This window comes from Antedon mediterranea, chromosome 5 (assembly GCF_964355755.1).
Source record: "Antedon mediterranea chromosome 5, ecAntMedi1.1, whole genome shotgun sequence".
In the NCBI taxonomy this organism is placed as follows: Eukaryota; Metazoa; Echinodermata; class Crinoidea; order Comatulida; family Antedonidae; genus Antedon; species Antedon mediterranea.
The window spans coordinates 28,898,604-28,914,440 of record NC_092674.1 but is presented as its reverse complement, the minus strand read 5'-3'; the positions used below and the strand labels follow the sequence as shown (position 1 = coordinate 28,914,440).

The 15,837-nt window shown below is 34.9% G+C and overlaps 1 long non-coding RNA gene across 1 annotated transcript; it reads right to left on the bottom strand.

The window, feature by feature from the left end:
* Positions 1-272: 272 nt before the first annotated feature.
* Positions 273-15,837, bottom strand: LOC140048600 (uncharacterized). The gene is made up of 3 exons (XR_011845099.1): positions 15,767-15,837; positions 696-798; positions 273-297 (listed from the first exon to the last, which is right to left on the bottom strand). It is a non-coding gene; the product is annotated as an uncharacterized lncRNA (long non-coding RNA).

Here is a 15,837-nt window from a genome sequence, read left to right as displayed (position 1 = left end):
TCCCTTACTATCAACCATCAAATATTTAATTGTTATGGAATACTATTTTCCAAGTATATGCTGATGTCATATGGCTATATCACAAGCACGTGTCTTTTACACCGTATACACTTTTACAAAATATCCTGACATATTATATTTTCGTGTTTCTTGTTATTGTACGATCTACGTAAAGACGTACGTAATGTTGTTGAAGTTTCGAATCCGGTTTATCTTCATCTGTCTTCACGTTTGTTCTTTATGATCATCTTAAATAACGTATGACAGATAGGCTGCGAATGACTTGTGTTGATTTGACTAATAATAAAAACAGATTAATAAATAACATAACATAAATAAAACGTTCTTTTTTTGGAGGGGTAAGATTAGTATTGTAGTAAACAGTTGAACTTATTTTTAAATCGTAAGCAACCACATCCGAGACTTTCTGTGACATTTTTTTATTTGCACTTCTTATTAGGAATGCGATATAACAAACACAATTATTGATCACTTCCGAAATGCGTGACAATAAATATAATATCTTTGCATAATGTATTTGTTATTGAATAATGAAATTGTGTTTAGGATGATCGTAGTCATAATTATAATTAAACAATAGATACAATAGATACAGTACCGTAATGCAAAAGTAGTAAATATTATTATAGGCCTTTAATAGTTGTAAGCCTACAATACACTCGTGCGCACCCCACCTTCTCGTGCGCGTCCCACTCTCTCGTGAGCGCCCCGCCGTCTTCCTGGTCGTTAATGTTTTGTCCGATCCTTAACCGATTCTCGGTAGGGCGGTGTGGCCTACTGTAAATATAAATTATGTAAATATAGTGTCACATGGGCGTGTGTCATAGACTCCTAACATTAACAATAGCTGCGTATTTAATACGGTACTATGCCACACTGTATTACGTAATTTGCCTAACCTTAACAATAGCTGCGCATTTAATACGGTACTATGCCACACTGTATTACGTAATTTACCTTAACCTTGGTTCCCACTAGAACGTAACGCAAGGACGTAAACGCAACGCAAGCGTTTTAACCAATGACAAGCGAAGTTATAGACAGTTAGCAATCACAAGCGAATAAGCCATCGCTTGTGATTGGTCAATTCACTTGCGTTGCTTTAAGCTTGGTTCCCACTAGAACGTAACGCAAGGACGTAAACGCAACGCAAGCGTTTTAACCAATGACAAGCGAAGTTATAGACAGTTAGCAATCACAAGCGAATAAACCATGGCTTGTGGTTGGTCAATTCACTTGCGTTGCGTTACGTCCTTGTGTTGCGTCGCTGGTGGGAACCACGCTTTACGCCCTTGCGTTGCGTCGCTAGTGGGAACCACGCTTTAACAATAGTTGCGCATTTAATACGGTACTATGCCACACTCACTGTATTACATAATGTGCCTAAACTTAACAAGCTGCACATTCGATACAGTATGGTAAATAATTGGCCTATGCTTGGACAGATGATGCCACAATGGAGATACAGTAGGCCTACAGAGAATGAGGTATCGCTCCTGGCCGTTACCCCCTCCTACTCGTCCAAACCCCTCCTCCTGGCCGTACGTTAGGGTAACATTACTTTTGCCTGATTTTGTCCTTAACATGAACTTCATCCTCAAGCTCACACTCTAACCTTTACTTGCCGCACTTGATATGTAATATCAATTTAATTTCACGGCATATAACTCTTGGTTAAACTCTAAGCTTATGTATAATTTATCGTTTGATTTGATAGCTAATTCCATGGTTTCATAATGTTGAAATGGTTTATCGGAATAAGCCACACAACGGTCGAATGCAGTACATTCACATTGTGATATTACATGAATTATGTGTTGCTGACTCGATTAGCGTTTGTGCATTGTATTGATTAAAATTAAAATTGATGGAATTTAAAAAAATATATATTTTAAAGAGTGTATTATGAAGTGTTCGTTTAGTACCGTAGTAATTGCATATTACGTTCGAAACTGAATGAATGCTCATTTTCCACAAAATGAGATTGGACGTTCTGAGGCATACAATATAGGTAAAATTATTTTATATATTTCTTTTTTTTATTTTTATTTTTTTTATTTTATTCAATTTTCAGGTACAACAATACATGACAATACAGCGGTGCAGCACCCTGAGGATTGCCATGAGTGCAAAGCACTATCGAGATGGCTCTCCATATACTGCACTAGAACATATAAGACAAACATATACACAAGATGCTCTACATAAACAAAGACTTACTTATTGCACGTTCTCACTAAAGACGTAGAAGCAACACAAGCGAATTGACCAATGACAAGCGAAATGTTGAATAATCCATCGCTTGTGATTGGTCAAATAACTTACGTTGCAATTACGTCCTTGCGTAGTGCGAACCAAGCTTTACGAGACACAAAACCTGCAAGCGCGCGTTACCGCGTCTATCAGTGTCATAAAGCGCAGGTTTAGGAAATACTGACGTTTTTTGCTCCGATGACTGTATTATTACTGTATCATCCACTATAAATAACTGTTGGCATTAATTATGAAAAACTTTTGACTCTCGTGTCCAAAAAATCATGACAGTTATGAATTATATACATATTAATTTTTCGCTTCATCATTATTCGTTGACCGACCGGATTAATTCTAATTTATAATGTTCGTTCTTTTTCGGGTCAAAATGACAAACATCGGAACCTTGAACTTGACTCGGATTCATTCGGCCGGTTGTCACTGGCGAAGTCGGAAATAATCAATTATGTTATGTTGAAAATGAATCATTATTGTTATTATGAATTATTAGCATTGACATATTACAAGGCTGATAAAATCTAGTGAATTTAAAAATAGAATTTTACCCAGGAAAGAGTGAAATTAAGTAATTTCACTTTTCACTGTTTTACCGTACCTTTCAAAAAAGAAACAGCCAGGCTTATCAATCCGCACCAAAAAAAACCATCTCGCACTAAAACAAGATATATAATATATAATAATATTATTTATTTTTTTAAATTTAGAAATGATAGAATAGAAACTCTTAGAACTTAGTAGGCGGATCCAACGAGGGGGTGGGGGGGGGGAAGCGGGGTGTGGGAGGGTGAACGTTGGTTAGCACATCTATTGTTTCTTTGTAAATATACCTTATGTAGCCTACCTTTTGGAACTTCGTAACTATACGAATGAATTTCATATGTTTACTGAAAATCAAATATTCCGGAAACAATAAAATCTAAACATATGTTCAATCTCTTTTTCGCAGAAAATAAACACATGCCACGAGTCGTAATCACAGTTATTAATTTAGAAAAATTCAAAACACATACTAATTTGAACAGTGATATACAATGATAAACCAAAATAAAGCACTATTTACAAGTATTTAACCGCGCGGGATAGGCCTTAAAGTCTATACTGTTTTATATCAATGATTTGACAATTTCTTCTTGCCGGATGCTTCATTTCCCCTGTGGAAGTAGTAACAACAGGCCTACCATTATTCAGTGGCGGATTCATTGCTTTGTCTGGGGTGGAACGGAGGACATTCGAACAAGTTCATAAATGTCCGCCTCTGTTATGTGACGCAGTATCATCAGCTTTGGTACACAATGTTATATTTTTCAGTTGGTCAATGTACCACCGATGTAGGTAGTTATAATATAATTGACAGCAATACAATTTACATTGGGCCTCGGTTGAATGTTACACCACCCACCCCACCCTCTGTTCTTTTTCACCCTAACTAGCGAAAATATTCACGCCATGCCGGATAAAAACCTTCCCACTATCACAAGCATAGGCCCACCCCTACCTTACCTCTCCCTTTATGTAGGCCTACATAATTATAACGAACTGACGTACAACTCTCTCTTCCTTTAGACAAGCAAATACAGCTTTTCAAATTTAGTTTAAAACCATTGCATTGCAGCCTATAGGCCTACAATGAATCACGATCATAACCCCATTCCCCTCCCTAACACCAGCATCAAACCCAAACAGTCCAGTAGGGCCGCTATGTTTGGATACCTTCCCAGCTCATGTGGCTCCATGTGTCGTAAGTTGTGCTTAGATTCTGTTCTATATTATGTTGAAACGGTAATAAGCTCAAATGAACTATGTGTTTCATGGTTCCATGTCTGTTATGTTCTATATTTAAGCCTCTACTTTTAGATTTAAATAATTTTGAACCTATTTATAATTTACATGCTGTTCATCCTCTCTCCTGTGTAGTTTTATAATTCTCTCTATCTCTGTCTAGGGAAAGAACGTGTGTCCCATTTCCTCCTTCACCTCATAACGATATTGTTTATACAAACAGTAACATTACAATTTACGTCAGCAGTAACATATCGCTTAAGCTACCTGAACAATTCAGTGACGTCATGTGATGTCCATACATTTTTTTAACCTCACTAAATGATGACATATAACAATAATTGCATTAGAATATGTTTTCGCTAGAATTATCAAAACACAATTCAAATTTTTGAAAACATTTTTCTCAATAATAGGCTAATCTTGTGTAGACTTTTATTCATGCGTGATGTAAAACGTGAATTAAAAATGTTTCTTAATGCAGAATGGGTGGAGAAATGTAACAATATTGTGTGTGGGTGGGGTGGAACTAGCTGCAAGGAGAGTACCCGCTCTGGGGCAGGTACATTTGTTAGTAAAAAAATGTGTGTAATTCGTGCTTAATTAAGCTTTAAAAATGAACATTTGACTCAAAAGCATGCATGTTTCTACGGGGCGCGGCGCCGTCCGATACCCCACACATTCTGCTTACAAACCATAGTTTTTGTACAGAGTGAACGTTGTAATTACAAGGTATAGTGCGTCGGACGGCGCTCCGTGTGTCGGACGGTGCTCCGTGTGTCGGACGGCGCTCCGTGTGTTACACTCTATTCCATTTCTCAAACAATCCATTTTAATAATTGTTGATTTGATTTCATTGTTTAAAATGTTAACCCTTATCCTAGATTTAACAACGCCAACGTGACACCCAATAAATCTTCCATATTATATCTAGGATAGCATGGCTTACTGTAGGCTAATTATCAAAGCTATTTTAATTTAACAAGCTACTTTCGCCTACGCAATGGGCTGAACGGGAATCTATCCATGCACCGTGAAACAAAATGAGAAAGAAACGACAGATAATCATATGTTTTATGACAATATCAGCTGACATTTTTATGCTATGCTATTTGTTGTCATTTTGAATAGTCCACCCACAATATAATATAATAGCTAACATTTCCAGGAATGCGAATTTCTGCCATATTGCATATTTTACAATATTATTTTTTTATATAACAAAATAATATATACTAGCTTTATTTCAGTGCCACGCAGGATAGTAATAATGAATAATACAGTATATAAATTGTTTAAAATGAATTCTCTCAAAGAGATATACTAGGGCCACAAGCCTAAATCCAGGCTTACTTATTATGGGATGCTATAGAATCTTAAAATATATATGGGTGGTGTTAAGTTGAGAGTGGCGTATGTAAAGGGAGTAACCCACCTCCCCCTCCCTTCCCCTCGCGAACATAATGAAACCATTGTTAAGGAGCCAAAACTACACCATAAATAGGGTAATTTTATATTTATTCTGATAACGTATAGTATATAACTATAGTATTTGTCTTTAATTGGTCAATTTATTCGGTTTATTAGACCTTTTCATGGTTTATTTTCATCAACTTTTTCATTTTTACACTTGTGCTAAATAACGCATAGAGACTGTTTGTATTTTGCGCTATATAAATTTAAAACCATTAACTATTATTTAAGTACAGTATTTGTTTTTTGTTATGATATAATGAATGAATGAATGATATGTGTATTTTTAAATAAAACATAAAATTAATTTATTTACATTTTGTGATTAAACAAAATAAAGTCCACGTCCACGTCCCGAAATTAATCGAGTTTACACAAGTGAAGGTTGGTTATGGATTCAGAATAAATTGACCTCATACAGGTATAAGGTCGAATTGTTTCATAACGTAAATATTTCCTGTTATTTGTCAATAGTATTTCTTGTCTGGTTTTCGCAAAGGAAACGTTTGGGCTGGTTGAGAAAAACAACGGGAGAAAAAATGGATCAATTTGCGTTTAAATATATGGAAACAACATATTTTAAGACATAATAGGCATTAATACTTATTTATCGGTACTGTTGATTATTTTTATCAGGGAAGTTAAATTACAAATTTCAATCTTCCCTGTTTTTATAATACTGCGATTAATTGAACGTGTACAAAAATTAATTAACACTGATGGTGATCCCAAGCAGAATTTAAAAATGATAGACCTACCCATGGGATCCAGGAAACGATCGAGAAGCACTAATAATTTGCGTGGTGTGGGGCTTGCTCTTCTGAGCTTTGTATACATGTTCTACCTTTACACATTACACACCACAGCACTATAATAAGTCCGTATATTGTTACTGTTAGACTAGGCCTATATTGTATTACTATTTTTGATAATCGAATAATAATCCGGAAAAACATGATATGGGATCTATAATTAAATAGGCCCGTCCATCAATTCAGTACAACTCGTCATCTATACCAGTACCAGTACCAATGCTTATGTCTGCACTGTTATGTTTTAAAACAATATATGGATTTATGACTGTGACCAGTTGGAATTATCTCGCGCAAATGCATGTATAAAAATCAATCATGATGTTTTTTTTTCAAAAAACGATGTCATTAGCTATCGAAACATTAGTTATTCATGTTGATGAGTAAACTACGTGATACAGTATTTGTTCCGTATCATAGGTACATTTCGTAATTCCATATAATCATATACATCACATGTTGTACCTGTATCATGGAAGGGTTAGATATGATATATATATCACTGTGATACATGTGATGACAATGTTCCTTATCATGGTAAATTTAGTAATACAGCTTGTACAATGCCTGAATTGTGGAAGGTTATGTTTTAGTGTTAGGTCGACTATGATACAAACATCACATGTGATACATGTGACACTATCATGATACTGGAATAAAATAATAGATATGCTAACAGTACCGGGAGTCCAAAACATACAAACTATGGTACTGTATTGACTCACCCTCAATTATTCTAATTATTTCTTCGGCACCTGTAGCCTATAGGCCTAAATGACTTATACGTCAGAAGCATTATATTACATTAGGATGATTAAGAATTGATCATACGTTCTGTAAATAGATTAGTAATTAGTCACTGGGACAGGCCTTATATTTATTATTAATAATTATTACAGTGTTTTATTACCGTCTGAGCAGGGAATTGTTAATTAACATGAGCATGAATAAAATAAAATCGCTATAAGCCTAGTATTAAGCATCTAGTTTATGGTTAAGAAACTTATTTCGTATAGGCTACCACAATTTGCAATTGTGGTATACATTCACAAAACACGCCACTGACCTAGCTGGTATACGTCCCTGGATTTGTTAAACAAAATCTTTTGTTCCTGTTCTTGACACATTACCTTGTAAAATATATAAAATCCGGTATTGGCATATATGATGAGTGTTTACAGTTTTGTTTTTTTGTGGTCAGCAAAGATGGGCAGGGCCACTCGATCAAAAGTTATTTGGCGGAAATGTTGGTTTATAGTGTTTTTTTCGAACAACAAGAGTTCGAACCTCATCGATATATTTTATTTTATATGTATAGTGAGAGAGATTATAATAGGGGATACCAACGCTTGACATAAAACAGGCCATGCACAGTTATCTATATATATTATGTATAGGCCTACCGTATATTATTAATCCAAAGGCAAATTACTGAAAATAGTTATCAGTGACTGGATCTCAATGGAAAAGCAAATCAAAACGATAAAGTTAAATAAAACCATAAAGTAGCGAAGCCCTTATCAGTGCATGTATATATTATAATAACTGTTAAATTATTGAAGCAGTGCTCATATTCGGAACATGTTCTCATAATCATAATCATAATAATATTTTAGTGGGATGGGGAGGTGGAACGTGAATCGTATGTTGATTCAGAATGTTGACGCTTTTCGTTGTGAATCGTCAGAATGTTGACGCTTTTTGTTGTGAATCGTCAGATTGTTGACGCTTGCCGTTGTGAATCGTCGGATTGTTGACGTTTTCCATTGTAAATCGTCAGAATGTTGACGCTTTTCGTTGTGAATCGTCAGAATGTTGACGCTTTTCATTGTAAATCGTAAAAATGTTGACGCATTTCGTTGTGAATCGTCCGAATGTTGACGATTTCCGTTGTGAATCGTCAGATTGTTGACGCTTTTCGCTGTGAATCGTCAGAATGTCGATGCTTTCCATTGTGAATCGTCAGAATGTTGACGCTTTCCGTTGTGAATCGTCAGAATGTTGACGCTTTCCGTTGTGAATCGTCAGGATGTTGTAGTTTTCCGTTGTAAATCGTCAGAATGTTGACGCATTTCGTTGTGAATCGTCCAAATGTTGACGATTTTCGTTGTGAATCGTCAGAATGTTGACGCATTTCGTTGTGAATCGTCCAAATGTTGTCGATTTTCGTTGTGAATCGTCAGAATGTTGACGCATTTCGTTGTGAATCGTCAGAATGTTGACGCCTTTCGTTTTGAATATGGAGACCTTTTGAAAGAGAAAACACAGGACGCACGTCGTCTAAAAATAATTTAACTAGATTGCATTGCGACATTGATTTGATACAACATCAAGATTGTACAAAAATAGTAATGTTTTTAATTAGTATACCTGATAGATAGTATATTATTACAAAAACATGAATCAAGTTACTAACTATTATTTTGGTCATACACAGGAATAGCCTAAAGCTCTATTTACACTATCAAACTAGTTTGACAAAAAAAAGTGCCCAAATTAGTAAGATGTCGAAATATGGTAGTGATATGACATCATCATGTCCATATTTATTTATTTACATAATATTATTTACGTATTAAAAACATACTTAGGCCTATACAGGATAAAAACTAATCAGGTATAAATATTGCACCTGTCTTACATATATATTTGTTTTTATTTTTCATTTATAACAGAAATTTAAAAAAACTTTAATCACAATACAAACCCAACAATATTTACAATGTTTTAAAAAAAGGAGTGAAAAGGGGGATACTCGTAAAATGTAAATGTTCAAAACAAGGATGTTTACAAATATAGCATACGTCACATCACATTTTGTTGTCACATAGAGTTTGATAGTGTAGACATAGCTTAATACATACAGTATACAATGCTCAAAAGTCTTTTTAATGTGACATGTTTGTTTAGATTCCTGTTTTTTGTGTGTTTGTCCTCAACGAAATTGGTAAAATCGTTGCCATTGTCTATAAATAGAATGTGATTATCTATTGTAGTTGCAGTAAAACACAGACACATCTGGCTTATAGGGAATTCTCCACATGCGATTTCTATTTTCGGCCCACGTTTCACCCCCTATAGCGCTCCACTTTCAGAAATCATGGATCCGCCCTGAACCACATTTTAGAATATAAAGCTTGGTTCTTACTACTAGGGCGCAACGTAAGGACGTAGAAGCAACGCAAGCGAGTTGACCAATGACAAGCGACAGTTCGAATAATCCATCGCTTGTGATTGGTCAAACCATTTACGTTGCGTTACGTCCTTGCGTTGCGTCGTTTTTTGTAAGGGCTACTACTACTACTACTGCTGCTGCCGCCGCTGCCACTGCTGCCACTGCCGCTGCTTAGAGCTGCTGCCGCTACTACTACTGTACTACTACTACTACTACTACTACTACTACTACTACTACTACTACTACTACTACTACTACTACTACTACAACTACCACAACTACTACTACTACTAGAGGCCTATACAGTATATAGAAACACAATTAGGTATTGTATCATTCTACAACTTAAAAGTCCATCTAACACCTCGGAACGCTTGGCGATAGACAAAATTGATGAATGTTTAATTTGTTAAATTAAAATTTAACGACCCTAGAAATAGTAGCACCCGCGGTCGTTCTAGCGTGACCTACGTCATCAGAGGATTATCTATAAAGGATGCCTATAAATAGCAACGAAAATTAAAGAGATAATTTGGTGTCTTACTATTTAAAGATATGATATTGGGTATTATGACGTAAGAAGTTCGCCAAGAAATTGACATTTGAAGTTTTACTTATTTATGATATTATTTATATACTTATATTTTTAGTAATTGAAACAATTATTTATTGAATTTACTTGTATCGATTACCAATGATACCATCGTTTTCTCGTATCTTGTTTACGTCTAATTACCATGACAACAAACATTTAAACAAAATCTGATATATTTCGACACATGAGCCCGTTGGTTGTTTATATGACGCCGGGTATTATCAACACTACTAAATATGTAATATAACAATTTTTTTTCATGGATCTTATGATGTCGGTAACGTTATTGATCCCGTACATCAGTGTTACAGTTCTGTAAAGCCTGTAAGAATTTTGCTTTTAACATATCGCGTAACAATCTATACCTTCAAAACATAGGCCTATTATATTGCATTTCTGAAATTTGAAAATAATAGCTTTATTGATATATAAATTGATAGTTTTGATATTACGTACAAATTTTCGATACACCTTCTAAATTAATCGAAACAGAAATATGGAACAAACTATATTAAATTATAGTATATATTATTATTAATAATATAAGTATTTATTTTATTTATATACATTATACACATTTTTCAAATACACTTATTGTTCGACAGCCGTAGCAGAATTTGTTGTGCGACAGTAATGTCCCCCTTAAAGTGATTTTGTTTGAAACTATGTGTTGTTCTGTCGAGGAAAAATGTCTATAGTGTATTATGCTATAGTAATGGAATAAATAATTTGGATGTTTCGCCCCGCTCCGTTAGGCAGTTACATTCTAGAGAACGGAATCATTAGGAAACAGTTACCATGCAGTAGGTTTTTATTATTTAGGCCTACTTCGGCTAAAAAAGGGTATTTGGAAACTCGGACTGTGGATGCTCAAACCCCAAAGCACATCTGAGAGAAGAAAGTCTACAAAACAATAATTTAATGACGAAAGAACAATAGATAAAAGGTTACGTCAAAAAAGTCGAGCGGCGTTTTTTGTTGTAAGAAATAGTTCTTGTTTAGGCTAATTTGATATATAATATTTATAAACACGATCCTTTTTATAGTTCAACAACATGGTCTATTATTGTAATTCTCCTGCAGTTATAGTACGTGTCTTAAAATATGAATCACTCTCAGCACATTGTTCACAATGAAGAGTGTGAATAAAAGACGAAAACAAACAGGACAGTCAAGGTTGTATGAGAAAAAATAGCTCAAGTGATATTACAAAATAAATCCAGATTAAATCGACTTTATCGGAACTACGGGGCGCATCTCGGCACAATACTGAATTTACCTAAAGCAACAACAAACTCTTGGCAAACTGAAGTTTGTAAATCTACCAGTGCTTTCTGTTCTTTAAAATTATAAGTTATTTTTACATATAATTTATTGTACATAAGGCTTCTTTTATAATTGATTTGTATTTAATTCACAATAAGTTCGCGTTTGTACCACGCGGCGCCTCGTATTCACCGTGGTTTTTTGCTGGTTTTTTTGTAGGCCTATGCTAAAATCAAAACATGTTGTTGTATTCATTGAGTAAACAAGGGAGCATCGACCGCAAAAAAAGACAAAATATTGACATAATGATAACATGAAAACTCAAGGACACCATGATATGATACACATAATGTTATGATAGGCCTATTAGGCGTTGTTTTAATTACAATATTATATGCCTATCATTATTGGTATAGCCCCCTATGATATGTAAACGCTTAGTAATCATAGATAGATATTTTTTTGGACCATATTTAATGAGGGTGATCCATCCAGCAATTGCTGATCATTAGGGACCCTCAGATACATACATAAGATGTTCTACATAAACAAAGTCTTATTACAAGTCTGGGAGATAAATATGATATAATAATTAATAATGAAATCATAATATTTATAAGTCGGAATCTATGATAAAAAATCTACGTTAATCAATGTTGATTTTTTTAAATGTTTTTTTTTTTAATGTATTATCTCCATTAATCATTCAATCGATCATTTTGTATCGCCATTCAATGATCATTGCCTATGAGGCGCTTAAGAATTGGAGATCAGAACCAGAGGATACAGGGTTTACACTAATAACTTTGATATACATTATATCCTGTTATGTAATATTATCAATAACAAATTTGATTAATTTTTTAGATTTTTAGTAACATCATACTTAGGCCTAATTACTCAAGTTAAAGTTATTATTTGAACATGGAGGTAAAAAATAAATTATTTTTACCTCCATGGTTTGAAGGCGCGCCTAATGTTTTTAATATTTTTTTTCAAGCTCGGTTGGTGAAGCTGTCTAAAATAAACCGCTTTATTAGCGAAACGCATGTTTTTATCAAACCACTACTACGCGGTTAGTTAGTGTCTTCGTGGCGTCGCTGACTAATGATAGCGCGTAGGCATACATGTTTACTTGTTTTGTTTAATAGCCAGATCACTTGGCCTATCTATATCTATAAAAAATATAATAAAGATTAATGTCACTCTTCAATGCTCTTCAAAAACAGGCCTACACATAATTTACCTTCTCGTCAATCAGAATCGAACTATAGCCACATTGTCCAATTAATCCATTCTTAAGAAAACATGACATAAATAGGCCTACAAATCCTTTTATTATTAACATGGATTTAGGGAATTAAGGTAGACCCGAATATAGCAAGACGTCGCAGGAATAATCACTTGAAAACTAGATTTGTCATTGATATCATAAGCATACTGCAATATCTTATACACATGTTTGGCTTAAGCCTAATTATGTTTAATAATATGTTTCCACTTGCAAAAAATTGTCGACTTGATTGACAAACCTGCGATGTTTGCAGCACTATTGCGTCATCGGTTCCCACTTGTGATTACGCAATACAACACTTTGCGTCGATACGTCGCTTCTGCGTTGCGTTCTAGTGCAAAACACGCTGAAGCGCTCTTGTGCGCAACTAGTTCCTTCCAGTTGAGTTCCGTGTCGAAAACATAAGCTCGCCCTTACGTAAAGCTTGGTTCTCACTAGTACGCAACGCAAGGACGTAACGCAACGCAAGCGAGTTGACCAATGACAAGCGCAGTTCGAGTAATTCATCGCTTTTAATTTGTAAAATCTCTTACGTTACGTTACGTCGTTATGTTGCGTCTCTAGCGGAAACCAAGCTTTAAGCTTGGTTCCCACTGGAGACAAAACACAAGGACATAACGCAACGCAAGCGTGTTGACCAATGATAAGCGAAAGTTCGAATAATTCAAAGCTTGTGATTGGTCAACTCGCTTACGTTGCGTTTACGTCTTGCGTTGCGTTCTAGTGAGAACCAAGCTATAGGGTGAAAAACGCGTTTGTACATGGGAATATCGCGTTTATTTAACAGCAGCAGCACAAGCCAATCGTATGGCGCGCCGCCGAGCAAAGAAAGATGAGACTCAAAATGAAAAACAGGATAGTATTAATTTGATAAATCCGTTATTTTTTATTATTTTTTGCTTTCCATCTGTTTTGGAATTATTAGAGCAAATAATCCAGGGCCTGTTACAAGTTTTTGAAATAACGTTCAGCTACATTATGATAGTCCTGTGAGTTTTCTCCTAAAATTCAGTGCGCAAAGGTCGGTAACTGGGGGAGGGAGGGAGACTGCCACACGGATAATACAATTCTATCGATATGCTTCTAGACTCGATAAGCAGAACCGGAAGAGTTGTTTTTCGAATATATCCGGCATATACCTGTCTTCCGATGTTTATGATACGTTCATCGTTTCGCATACAGTGAGTTATAGTACAAACTAATTGTTCCCAAGTTCAGATAGGTTAATAGACACGTGAGATTTTATTCAGCAACCTCACAGAACATTACACATAATCTTGATATATAGGAAGACAGTACCGACGTACTACTGTATCACTTGCCGAATTTTCCCAATTAATTTCGGTCGTATATGTAGGCCTAATATTTATACTTTTCTCTCTACCATTTATCACAATTTATTATTAAATAAATGTTAATAAATATATAAGGTGTGCAGAAGGTGCGCCTTAAAAGCTTGGTTTCCACCTAGACGCGCGCACGGTGACGAAAGCGCAACGCAAACATTTTTACCAATCACGACGACTGCTCGATACGTCGTCCGTCCACTTGGGTCGTGGTTAATTTGCGTCCTGTGGGAACCAACTTTTAGGATGTGACGTGGCTACCAACTGTTATGAGAGTTCACACAGTGTATGTAATGGATACCGTATGGATTGGAAGTTTGGGCGTGACACGAAATTGCAAAAGACCACCGCCTCAAGTCAATCGCTATGTCACTCTCTCGCTGTTTGTATCTAACCAACAACAACAGATGACCGACAATTTAAAAGCGGCACATTAATTGATAGTTTTGTTTTTAATCATTTCAGTAATGTAATTATCGATCTGTTTTACGACCTTGTTGAGTTACGGTGGTAAAAACTCAAAACCGTCGTTGTCTCCCTATAAACTTATATTTAGGAGGACACCCTCGGAACCCAAAACAGCTCCTAATCTTTAATAGCCTATATTAAATCGTAATATAGTACTTTGAGTACACAACGGCATCTTCGCTATTATAATCATTTCATTGTCTGGAGCCCCAGACGAACTTAACATTTTCCTATGTAAGCTCTTCATTTCAACTATGAGTTGTATTTCGAGTCTTTTTATACCAATTAAATAAAAAAAGGTAAATAAAAAACTACTATAACACCACACCCATTATTCATAATCACAATAAACTGCTGCTCATTTCGCTCTACAATGTTTAAAATTAATGTAATAGGCCTATGTCACGACCTATTTTAGAATGAATTGTCACCAGTGTATCATAGCCATACTACACACAATATTGACGCATTTATCAAATAAAAACAGACTACAAAACCAAACGGGATGTCATATCTCGAATTCACCGAGATTGATCGTCAGTTATTACGGTACTAATTAAATTGTTTAATGAATATACTCCCTGCTGTGTTCTAGTCGTCTGCTCCGCATATCGACAGGAGATCAACCAACAATATGCACATATTTTTCAACTCATTTATTGAGGAGGCAAACTGTGCATGACGTTGACGTTTAGAGTAACGATATGAAACTGAATAAAATATTATATTATTATGAACACGTATATATTATGATAAGATATAATTATTGTATACTCGGTATAGGATAGCAACGATGTGACGAACCGTATAATATACATTACTTGCATTCTATAATAATTATTATTATGTACACATAAATATTATGTAACGAGGCACAAATGATATATCTTCTTGTATAAATTCCACCGTTCGCCTCATTTTCATGGTTTCTTTTTTCAGCATTATTAGGCCTATTTTAATATGCATTTGATTAATTAATTTAAAATTGCAAATTTAAGATACGGTATAAATTGATTTGAGTTGCTATTATTTGAATATTGAGTTAAGTTGAATGTCCGAAATAAAAAAATGTAAATTTATTAATTATGAATGTATTATATTTATGAATAATTTATTAATATAATTATTTAAGCCCACGTATATTTATAGAAACAATTATACATACATTATGAAGTTTGCCGTGGTCATAACCGCGAGTATATATCACAAATATCAATAGACACGGTGTCTAATACATGCCTAATTATAAGTATCGATACTTACATTGTGCGATAAACATCTCATTATTCACCTTGCTGTGTATTCATATACCCAGCATGAACTACACGATCACA